The sequence below is a fragment of the Triticum urartu genome, chromosome 7, assembly GCF_003073215.2.
Source record: "Triticum urartu cultivar G1812 chromosome 7, Tu2.1, whole genome shotgun sequence".
Classification (NCBI taxonomy): Eukaryota; Viridiplantae; Streptophyta; class Magnoliopsida; order Poales; family Poaceae; genus Triticum; species Triticum urartu.
In genome coordinates this window covers 160,870,390-160,880,206 of record NC_053028.1, presented here as the reverse complement: position 1 = coordinate 160,880,206, position 9,817 = coordinate 160,870,390, and positions in this window count along the sequence as shown.

Here is a 9,817-nt window from a genome sequence, read left to right as displayed (position 1 = left end):
GAAGATAAACACGGTTGATGATAGGGCATGCAGTATCATTGGCTTCAGGACAGAACTTTCTTGGAGTCTTGTATTCATCGAGCATCGTCCGGGACATCTCAATAAGTGTTCTGTTCTTGCGTTCCACGACGCCATTCTGCTACGGCGTGTACGGAGCTGAGAATTCATGAGTGATGCCCAAAGTATCAAGATAAGTGTCGAGGCCAGTGTTCTTGAATTCAGTGCCATTGTCACTTCTGATGTGCTTGATCTTGACTCCATAGTTGTTCATGGCTCGATTGGCGAATCGTGTGAAGACATCCTGCACTTCAGTCTTGTTGAGGATTATATGCACCCAAGTATATCTTGAATAATCATCAACAAGGACAAAGCCATAGAGACAAGCAGTAGTAGTAAGAGTTGAGTAGTGAGTGGGACCGAAGAGGTCCATGTGGAGCAGTTCGAAGGGTTGAGTCATTGTCATGATTGTCTTCGAGGGATGCTTGGCCCTCATCATCTTTCCTTCTTCACAGGCACCGCATAAGTGATCCTTATTGAACTTGACGTCCTTGATGCCTATGACATGTTTCTTCTTTGCAAGAGTGTGTAAGTTCCTCATGCCAGCATGCCCTAGCCTTCGATGCCAGAGCCAGCATTCTGAAGCTTTTGCTAGAAGACATACGGAAAGTTGTGGTCCTGCTGAGAAATCTACCACGTACAAATCATCTTTCCGATACCCTTCAAAGACTAGAGACTTGTCAGATACCATTAGAACAAGGCAACGATATTTTCCAAATATCACAATCATGTTTAAATCGCAAAGCATTGAGACAGACATTAAGTTGAAACCAAGAGATTCAACAAGCATCACTTTATCCATGTGTTGATCCCTTGAGATTGCAACTCTACCTAGACCCAATACCTTGCTTTTACCAGTATCAGCAAATGTGATGTGACTCTTGTCAGATGGACGCAAAGTTGAGTCCATGAGAAGACTTCGCTTGCCAGTCATGTGATTAGTACACCCACTATCAATAATCCATTCTGAAGCAGCTGGTGTCATACCCTACAGTGCAGTTAGGGGGATAAGCTTCACGAAGAGAATTGTGAAGAATAAACATTTGACGAGCAAGTGTATTATGAAAGATTAGATCGAGGTTAGGACTGATAGGGCAAGTAGCAAGCAATTCAGCAACAAAATACATAATAAGACCATTTGGGCATTTGATCTTGCGCCCTACAAGATGTTTAAGGTCCCCAGCAATAGCTTCAGACGAATTTGATTTTCTGCTGGAGACCCTTCCCTGCAAAAGAGAGTTAAGCTTTCTTAGCCACCCACATCTTCAAGGCTGGCTTCGAAGTAATGAGTCTAAGTGCAGCATCTAAGAACTTTGGCTTTGGAGCCCTAGCAAAGTCTTGCAGGTGGACAATAGTACTCATAAGAATAAGCAGAGTAGTTCTTGGTCTTATGAACATGGCAGTTTGATGAAACGCGCTCATATTCATAGGCCTGAGTATAGTTTCCCTGGAAAACATTCGCGTTAGTGCGACTTAGGTGAGTCCTTTGTCTGTATGAAGTCTTTGGACCATATGAAGCCTGTGGTCTGGGGTTTTTCTTCTTCACTTGTGGTGTCATGACGACATTCACAGGAAGATTCTCCAACCACTTTTTCGGCACCCATACTTTCTTCATAGGTGGCCCATTCCTGCAGTTAGTACCAATATACCTGGCAAACACTAAATAGTTTATAGTTTGCATCAAAGGATTCATCAATTACAATGGGATTAGCACAAGTGAATCCAGACAGGGTGGATGGATCCACTGAAGGTTCCTTTGCAGCAACCCATGTGGTTTTGAGGTACTGCTCACATTTCCAGTAAGAGCCATTAGCATTCATTTTCCTTTCGAACCCAAGACCCTCTTTCCTAGGGTTTCGGTTCAGGATCTGCCTTTTGAGGACATCACATAGTGTCTGATGCCCTTTGAGACTTTTGTACATCCCTGTTTCAAGCAATGTCTTCAACCTAGCATTTTCATCAGCAATAGCAGTGGTATCCTCAGCAGAGGGGTTAGTTACCACATCAACAGTTGAAGATATTGCAATAGTAGCAGCAGTAGAACATCCAGCAACAGAAGTAGCGTTGTCACACTCAATGCATTTAAGACATGGTGGTTCAAATCCTTCCTGAGCGGAACTGATCTGTTTGGTGCGAAGTGACTTGTTTTCCTTTTGAAGATCTTCATGAGCCGCTCTCAATTTCTCAAGATATTGCTTCCTTTGAAGATAACCATAGGAAAGCTTTTCATGAGTTGTTGAGAGCGTTTCATGACGACTTTCAAGTTCCTCATACTTAACATGAAGATTTTTTATGTCTTCAATTAAGGACTGAGGTCGAGTCATTTCAACGTCTAACAGGTCATCGCTTTTGTCTAACAGTTTTTGAATATGTTCCATAGCTTTCTGTTGTTCAGTTGCAATTTTAGCAAGTGTTTTCTAGCTGGGTTTGGAAACACAATCAGAGTCATCTTCACTGGATGTTTGATAGTGAGTAGTGCGTGTGTTTACCTTGGCACCGCGTGCCATGAAGCAGTAGGTGGGAGCATAGTAGTCCTTGTCATTTGCATCGGCATCGGTGATGAAGCCATTGTCTTCAGTGTTGAAGATGGACTTGGCAACGTAAGCTGTAGCCAGACTTGCAACGCCAGAATCGGACTCCTCCTCAGACTCCACCTCCGCCTCCTGAGAAGCGGACTCCTCCTCTGAATCCATTTCCTTGCCAACGAATGCACGAGCCTTGCCAGATGAGCTCTTCTTGTGTGATGAAGACTTTGAGGAGGACTTGGAAGAAGACTTTGAGTATTTCTTCTTCTTCTTGTCGTCAGAATCATACTCCTTGCTCTTCTTCTTCTTCTTGTTCTCATTGTCCCGTTGCGGACAGTCAAAGATGTAGTGGCCAGGTTTCTTGCACTTGTGGCATGTTCTCTTCTTGTAGTCATGAGCAGAAGCTTCATCATTCCTTGAGCTTGATCGTGAGGACTTTCTGAAGCCTTTCTTCTTGGTGGATTTTTGAAACTTCTTCACAAGCATAGCAAGCTCCTTTCCAATGTCTTCAGGATCATCAGAACTGTTGTCAGATTCTTCTTCAGATGAGGAGACAGCTTTTGCCTTCAGGGCACGAGTTCGCCCATAGTTGGGACCGTAGATGTCTCTTTTCTCAGAAAGCTGAAACTCATGTGCGTTGAGCCTTTCAAGTATGTCAGACGGATCGAGTGTCTTGAAGTCAGGACGTTCTTGAATCATCAGGGCTAGGGTGTCAAACGAGTAGTCAAGTGATCTCAGGAGTGTCTTGATGACTTCATGCTTGGTGATCTCAGTAGCGCCAAGGGCTTGAAGTTCATTTGTGATGTCAGTGAGTCGATCAAACGTGAGCTGAACATTCTCATTGTTGTTTCTCTTGAAGCAGTTGAAGAGGTTGCGAAGGACACTGATTCTTTGATCTCTCTAGGTTGAGACGCCTTCGTTGACCTTGGAGAGCCAGTCCCAGACTAGCTTAGATGTTTCCAGAGCACTCACACGGCCATATTGTCCTTTGGTCAGATGACCACAGATGATGTTCTTGGCCGTGGAGTCTAGTTGAACGAACTTCTTGACATCAGCAGTGGTGACACCTTCACCAGCCTTGGGGACGCCATTCTTGATGACATACCAGAGGTCGACATCAATGGCTTCAAGATGCATGTGCATCTTATTCTTTAGTGGGGATATTCAGTTCCATCGAAGACTGGGCACGCGGCAGAGGCTTTGATTATCCCTGCAGTCGACATAACTAAAACTCCAGGTGGTTAAACCGAATCACACAGAATAAGGGAGTACCTTGCTCTGATACCAATTGAAAGTGCTAGTGATCGACTAGAGGGGGGTGAATAGGCGACTTTTAAGAAAGTCTTCAAAACATGGGAGTTTCGAAGACAAACAATAGAAATAAACCCATTACCATGCAGCGCAAGGTAGAGTACACTAAGCAAGCCATAGTCAAGAATTCAATGAAGTGAAAGCACAACGACTAATGGCAGCTAGGCAGTATAGATCAGGTAGGAAGATAGTATGAAGCCAATCAGAACAAGCAGTCACTCAGTGAAGACAAAAGAGAATGCAAACAGATAATGACTTCACAAGGACCAACTGTAAATAAAGAGATGGGAAGGATAGAACCAGTGACTCATTGAAGGCAATGATTTGTTGGACCAGTTCCAGTTGTTGTGACAACTGTACGTCTGGTTAGGGAGGCTGAGATTCAACTCAGAAGACCGTGTCTTCACCTTATTCCCCTTGAGCTAAGGACACCTAGTCCTCGCCCAATCACTCTGGTAAGTCTTCAAGTCAGACTTCCAAACCTTCACAGACTTCGTTCACCGGCAATCCACAATGACTCTTGGATGCTTAGAACGCGACGCCTAACCGGCTGGAGGATTCATAGTCCTCAAGTGTAATAAGTCTTCAGATCACACAGACAGGAAGACTTAAGTGATGCCTAACACTCTTTGGCTCTGGGTGTTTAGGGATTTATCCTCGCAAGGAATTCTCTCTCAAAGGCTTCGAGGTGGGTTACTCTCAAACGACAAAAGCCGTACACTAACTCTGAGCAGCCAACCGTTTATGGTTGTAGGGGGTAGGCTATTTATAGCCACTAGGCAACCCAACCTGATTTGTCCGAAATGACCCTGGGTCACTAAGGAACTGACACGTGTTCCAACAGTCAGGTTTCAAACACACACGGCAACTTTACTTGGGCTACAAGCAAAGCTGACTTATCCAGCTCTAGATAAGATTTGCTCTCATTGTCTTCGCTCGAAGACATGGAGTTTTGGTTAAGCATCACTTCAGTCATTCTGACTGGTTCTCTTGGACCCCACTTAACAGTACGGTGGTTCATATGACTCAACAAATAAGAAAAAGAACGACGAAACAACTAAGTCTTCACGCTCCATAGTCTTCATGCGATGTCTTCTCTTGTCATAGTCTTCAATGTGAATGTCTTCACATACCACCTTTGACTTCAATGTGTTCATACATTTTTAGGGGTCATCTCTGGTAGGAAAACCGAATCAATGAGGGACTTCTACCTGTGTTATCCTGCAATTCTCACAAACACATTAGTCCCTCAATCAGGTTTGTCGTCAATACTCCAAAACCAAACTAGGGGTGGCACTAGATGCACTTACAGATAGGCCCTTCGCAAAGGGAAACGGGGATTTGTAGAGGTGAATAATATTTTGAGCGGTATACTTTCATTGTCAACATAACAACCAAGAGATGGCGATATCTTCCATGCTACACACATTATTGGCGGTTCCCAAACAGAATGGTAAAGTTTATACTCCCCCTTCCACCAACAAGCATCAATCCATGGCTTGCTCGAAACAACGAGTGCCTCCAACTAACAAGAGTCCCAGGGGGAGTTTTGTTTGCAATTATTTTGACTTAGTTTGCATAAAGCATGGGACTGGGCATCCCGGTGACCAGCCATTTATCTCGTGAGTGAGGAGCGGAGTCCACTCCTCTTGAGAATAACCCACCTAACATGGAAGATACAGACAACCCTAGTTGATACATGAGCTATTCGAGCATACAAACAGGATATTTATTTGAAAGTTTGGAGTTTGGCACATACAAATTTACTTGGAACGGCAGGTAGATGCCGTATATAGGTAGGTATAGTGGACTCATGTGGAATAACTTTGGGGTTTAAGGGATTGGATGCACAAGCAGTATTACCGTTTAGTACAGGTGAATGCTAGCAAAAGACTGGGAAGCGACTAGCTAGAGAGCGACAACAGTCATGAACATGAATTAAAATTAATCAACACCGAATGCAAGCATGACTAGGATATAATCCACTATGAACATAAATATCGTGAAGGCTATGTTGATTTTGTTTCAACTACATGCGTGAACATGCGCCAAGTCAAGTCACTTAAATCATTCAGAGGAGGATACCACCCTATCATACCACATCACAACCATTTTAATAGCATGTTGGCACGCAAGGTAAACCATTATAACTCATAGCTTATCAAGCATGGCACAAGAAACTATGATCTCTAGTTGTCATTGCAAACATGTTTATTCATAATAGGCTGAATCAGGAACGATGAACTAATCATATTTACAAATACAAAAGTGGTCGAGTTCATACCAGCTTTTCTCATCTCAGCCAGTCCATCATATATCATCATAATTGCCTTTCACTTGCACGACCGAACAATGTGAATAATAATAATTGTGCACGTGCATTGGACTAAGCTGGAATCTGCAGGAGAAGACAAGGAAATATGGGCTCTTTTGTCAGATCAACAATAATGCATATAAGAGCCACTTCAACAATTTAATTATGGTCTTCTCCTATCGACCCCCAAAGAAAAGAAAAGAAATAAAAATATTTACACGGGAAAGCTCCAAACAAGCAAAAGGAAAACAGGAAATATTTTTGGGTTTTATTTTTAATTACTACTACAAGCATGGAAAGTAAACTAACTAAAAGCTACAACTAATTTTTTGGTTTTTTCTTAAGGTTTATTAAACACACAAGAAGAAAGCATAAAAAGGAAAATAAACTAGCATAGAAAGTATGAGTGTGTGAACATAAATGTAATGTCGGTGGGGAATACGTACTCCCCCAAGCTTAGGCTTTTGGCCTAAGTTGGTCTATGGCCACAGCTGGCCTGGCGGATATCCATAATAATAGTTGGGGTCGTACTGAGAAGAAGAAGAGGAAGACTCCGATTGCCACTGGCTGACAATCATCTCCAGACCCCACTGGTAATTAGACTGTCGTGGAGGATCAACTTGTTGTTCCGGCTATGGCTCCACAACTGGTGCAGGGTTCCGGTAGGCATGGATAGCCTTCAACAGAACAAGGTACTGGCCTATAGATAAATCAAACAAACAAGGAGCAGGCAGGGTAATAGTCTCGCGATGATTTTTATTAAAGAACAATTGATATTTAAGCTCTCCTTCCCTATTCTTAACAATAAAATCATGTGCCACCATACTTTTATAATCTAGATAAACATGAGGCAAAACTTTTTCTTCCTTCTCGTAATGCCTAATAGGTATGTTAAAATGTGCAGCTAGGCGTGAAACATAGATGCCTCCAAAGATGGGGCCCTTTGTACGGTTCAGACTTAACCGTTTGGCAATAATTTCGCCCATACAAACAGAGTTATCACCATATAAACCATGGAGCAAAATAATAATATCAGGGATACTAAGGTTTCCACAGTTTCCGCGACCAATTAAGCAACGACTAGCAAATAATGCAAAATAACATAAAACAGGAAAATGTATGCTAGTGATTCGTGCATCGGAAACCTTCCTTGTTTCCCCTACAGTGATAGTATCAATAAACCCCTCCACATCATCGCGATGTGGTTCTCCTGTCTTGCCCTCAAAAGGGACTAAACAAACCCGACAAAAATCATAAAGTGACATCTCCTTATGCTCATCATATAAATGAAACTCCATTGTAGGTGGTGAGCTCCTAGAATGGAAATGAAAGTTTTGCACAAAGGTATTTGTGAGTAAGAGATACCGATCGCATTGGTCGTGGAGGAAAGCAGTGAGGCCTGCTTTTTTAGCCAATTAATGAAAATCTTCATAAATCTCGGCTGCTCTCAAGAAATCATCGGAAGGCCATTCACACGCCCGAACCTCCGCGGTGCGAGGCAAATTATACTTAGGCTTCGCTGCCTTTTCCTTCGAGCTTTGGCTCGATGAGCCCCTCAGAAGTCTCCTCATCATTTTCTGAAAAATTCTGAAATTTTTAGTAACTTCAAAATAAAAGTAAACCAAACTCAATAATATTGATAGCAACTACTCCTACAAGTGCCTAGGGCCTATATCATGCATCAAAACTACTTTTGACCATATAAATTTGAAATGCAAGCTCAAGAACAGGGTCACCTAAGCAGCAAAAATTTGCAATGAATAAAGCACTAGAACAAAAACTAACTGGACTAATGGAGGAGTCACATACCAAGGAACAATCTCCCCAAGCAGTTTTGTCAGAGGTGCTTTGAGCAAGAAGATCGAAAATGGCAGCAAAGGGAGCTAGAACTCGTGCTTGAGCTGGATATTCGTGTTTGAGGGAGGAAGAAGGAGTGTATGGGTGAAAGGATAAGTGGAGGAGGTTCACCGTGGGACCACGAGGCAGGGGGCGTGCCCAGGGGGGTAGGGCGCGCCCTCCACCCTCGTGGGCAGGTGGTTGACCCCCCTGCTGTGTTCTCAGTGCCAAATATTCTCAAATATTCTAGAAAAAATCATATTTAAATTTCAGGGCATTTGGAGAACTTTTATTTTTGAGGTATTTTTATATTGCACGGATAATCAGATAACAGACAGAAAAATATTTATTTTTATTTTATTTAAAATAAATAACAGAAAGTAAAAGTGGGTACAGAAGGTTGTGCCTTCTAGTTTCATCCATCTCATGATCATCAAAAGGAATCCACTAACAAGGTTGATCAAGTCTTGTTAACGAACTCATTCTGAATAACATGGGACCAGAGAAATTTCGAATAACACGATGTTACCTCAACGGGGATATGCACATCCCCAATAATAAGAATATCATATTTCTTCTTGATAGTAGGTAGAGGAAATTCAAAACCTCCAAATATAATCGATGGAATTTTTCCAATAGAGTTGATACTATAAACTTGAGGTTGTTTCCTCGGAAAGTGTACCGTATGCTAATTACCATTAACATGAAAAGTGACATTGCCTTTAGTGCAATCAATAACAGCCCCTGCAGTATTCAAAAAGGGTCTTCCAGGAATAATAGATACTATCGTCCGCGGGAATATCAAGAATAACAGAGTCCGTTAAAATAGTAACGTTTGCAACTACAACAGGCACATCCTCACAAATACCGACACGTATAGCAGTTGATTTATCAGCCATTTCCAAAGATATTTCAGCAGGTGTCAACTTATTCAAATCAAGTCTACGATATAAAGAGAGCGGCATAACACTAACACCGGCTCCAAGATCACATAAAGCAGTTTTAACATAATTTCTTTTAATGGAGCATGGTATAGTTGGTACACCGGGATCTCCAAGTTTCTTTGGTATTCCACCCTTAAAAGTATAATTAGCAAGCATGGTGGAAATTTCATCTTCCGGTATATTTCTTTTATTTGTAATAATATCTTTCATGTACTTAGCATAAGGATTTGTTTTGAGCATATCAGTTAATCGCATACGCAAAAAGATAGGTCTAATCATTTCAGCAAAGCTCTCAAATTCCTCATCATCCTTTTTCTTGGATGGTTTGGGAAGAAAAGGCATGGGTTTCTGAACCCATGGTTCTCTTTCTTTACCATGTTTCCTAGCAACAAAATCTTTCTTATCATAACATTGATTCTTTGATTGTGGGTTATCAAGATCAACAGCAGGTTCAATTTCTATGTCATTATCATTACTAGGTTGAGCATCATTATGAACATTATCATTAACATTATTACTAGTTTCAAGTTCATTACCAAATTGAGTTTTAGCATCAGAAATAGAAATATCGTTTGGATTCTCAGGTGTTTCAATAACAGGTTCACTAGAAACATGCAAAGTTCTATCATTTTTAGTTTTCTTCCTTTTAGAGGACTAGGTGCATCTATATTATTTCTCTGGGAATCTTGCTCAATTCACTTAGGATGGCCTTCAGGATACAAAGGTTCCTGAGTCATTTTACCAGTTCTAGTAGCCACTCTAACAACATTATCATTATTCTTACTATTTCATTCATTGAACAAATCATTTTGAGCTTTAAGTACTTGTTC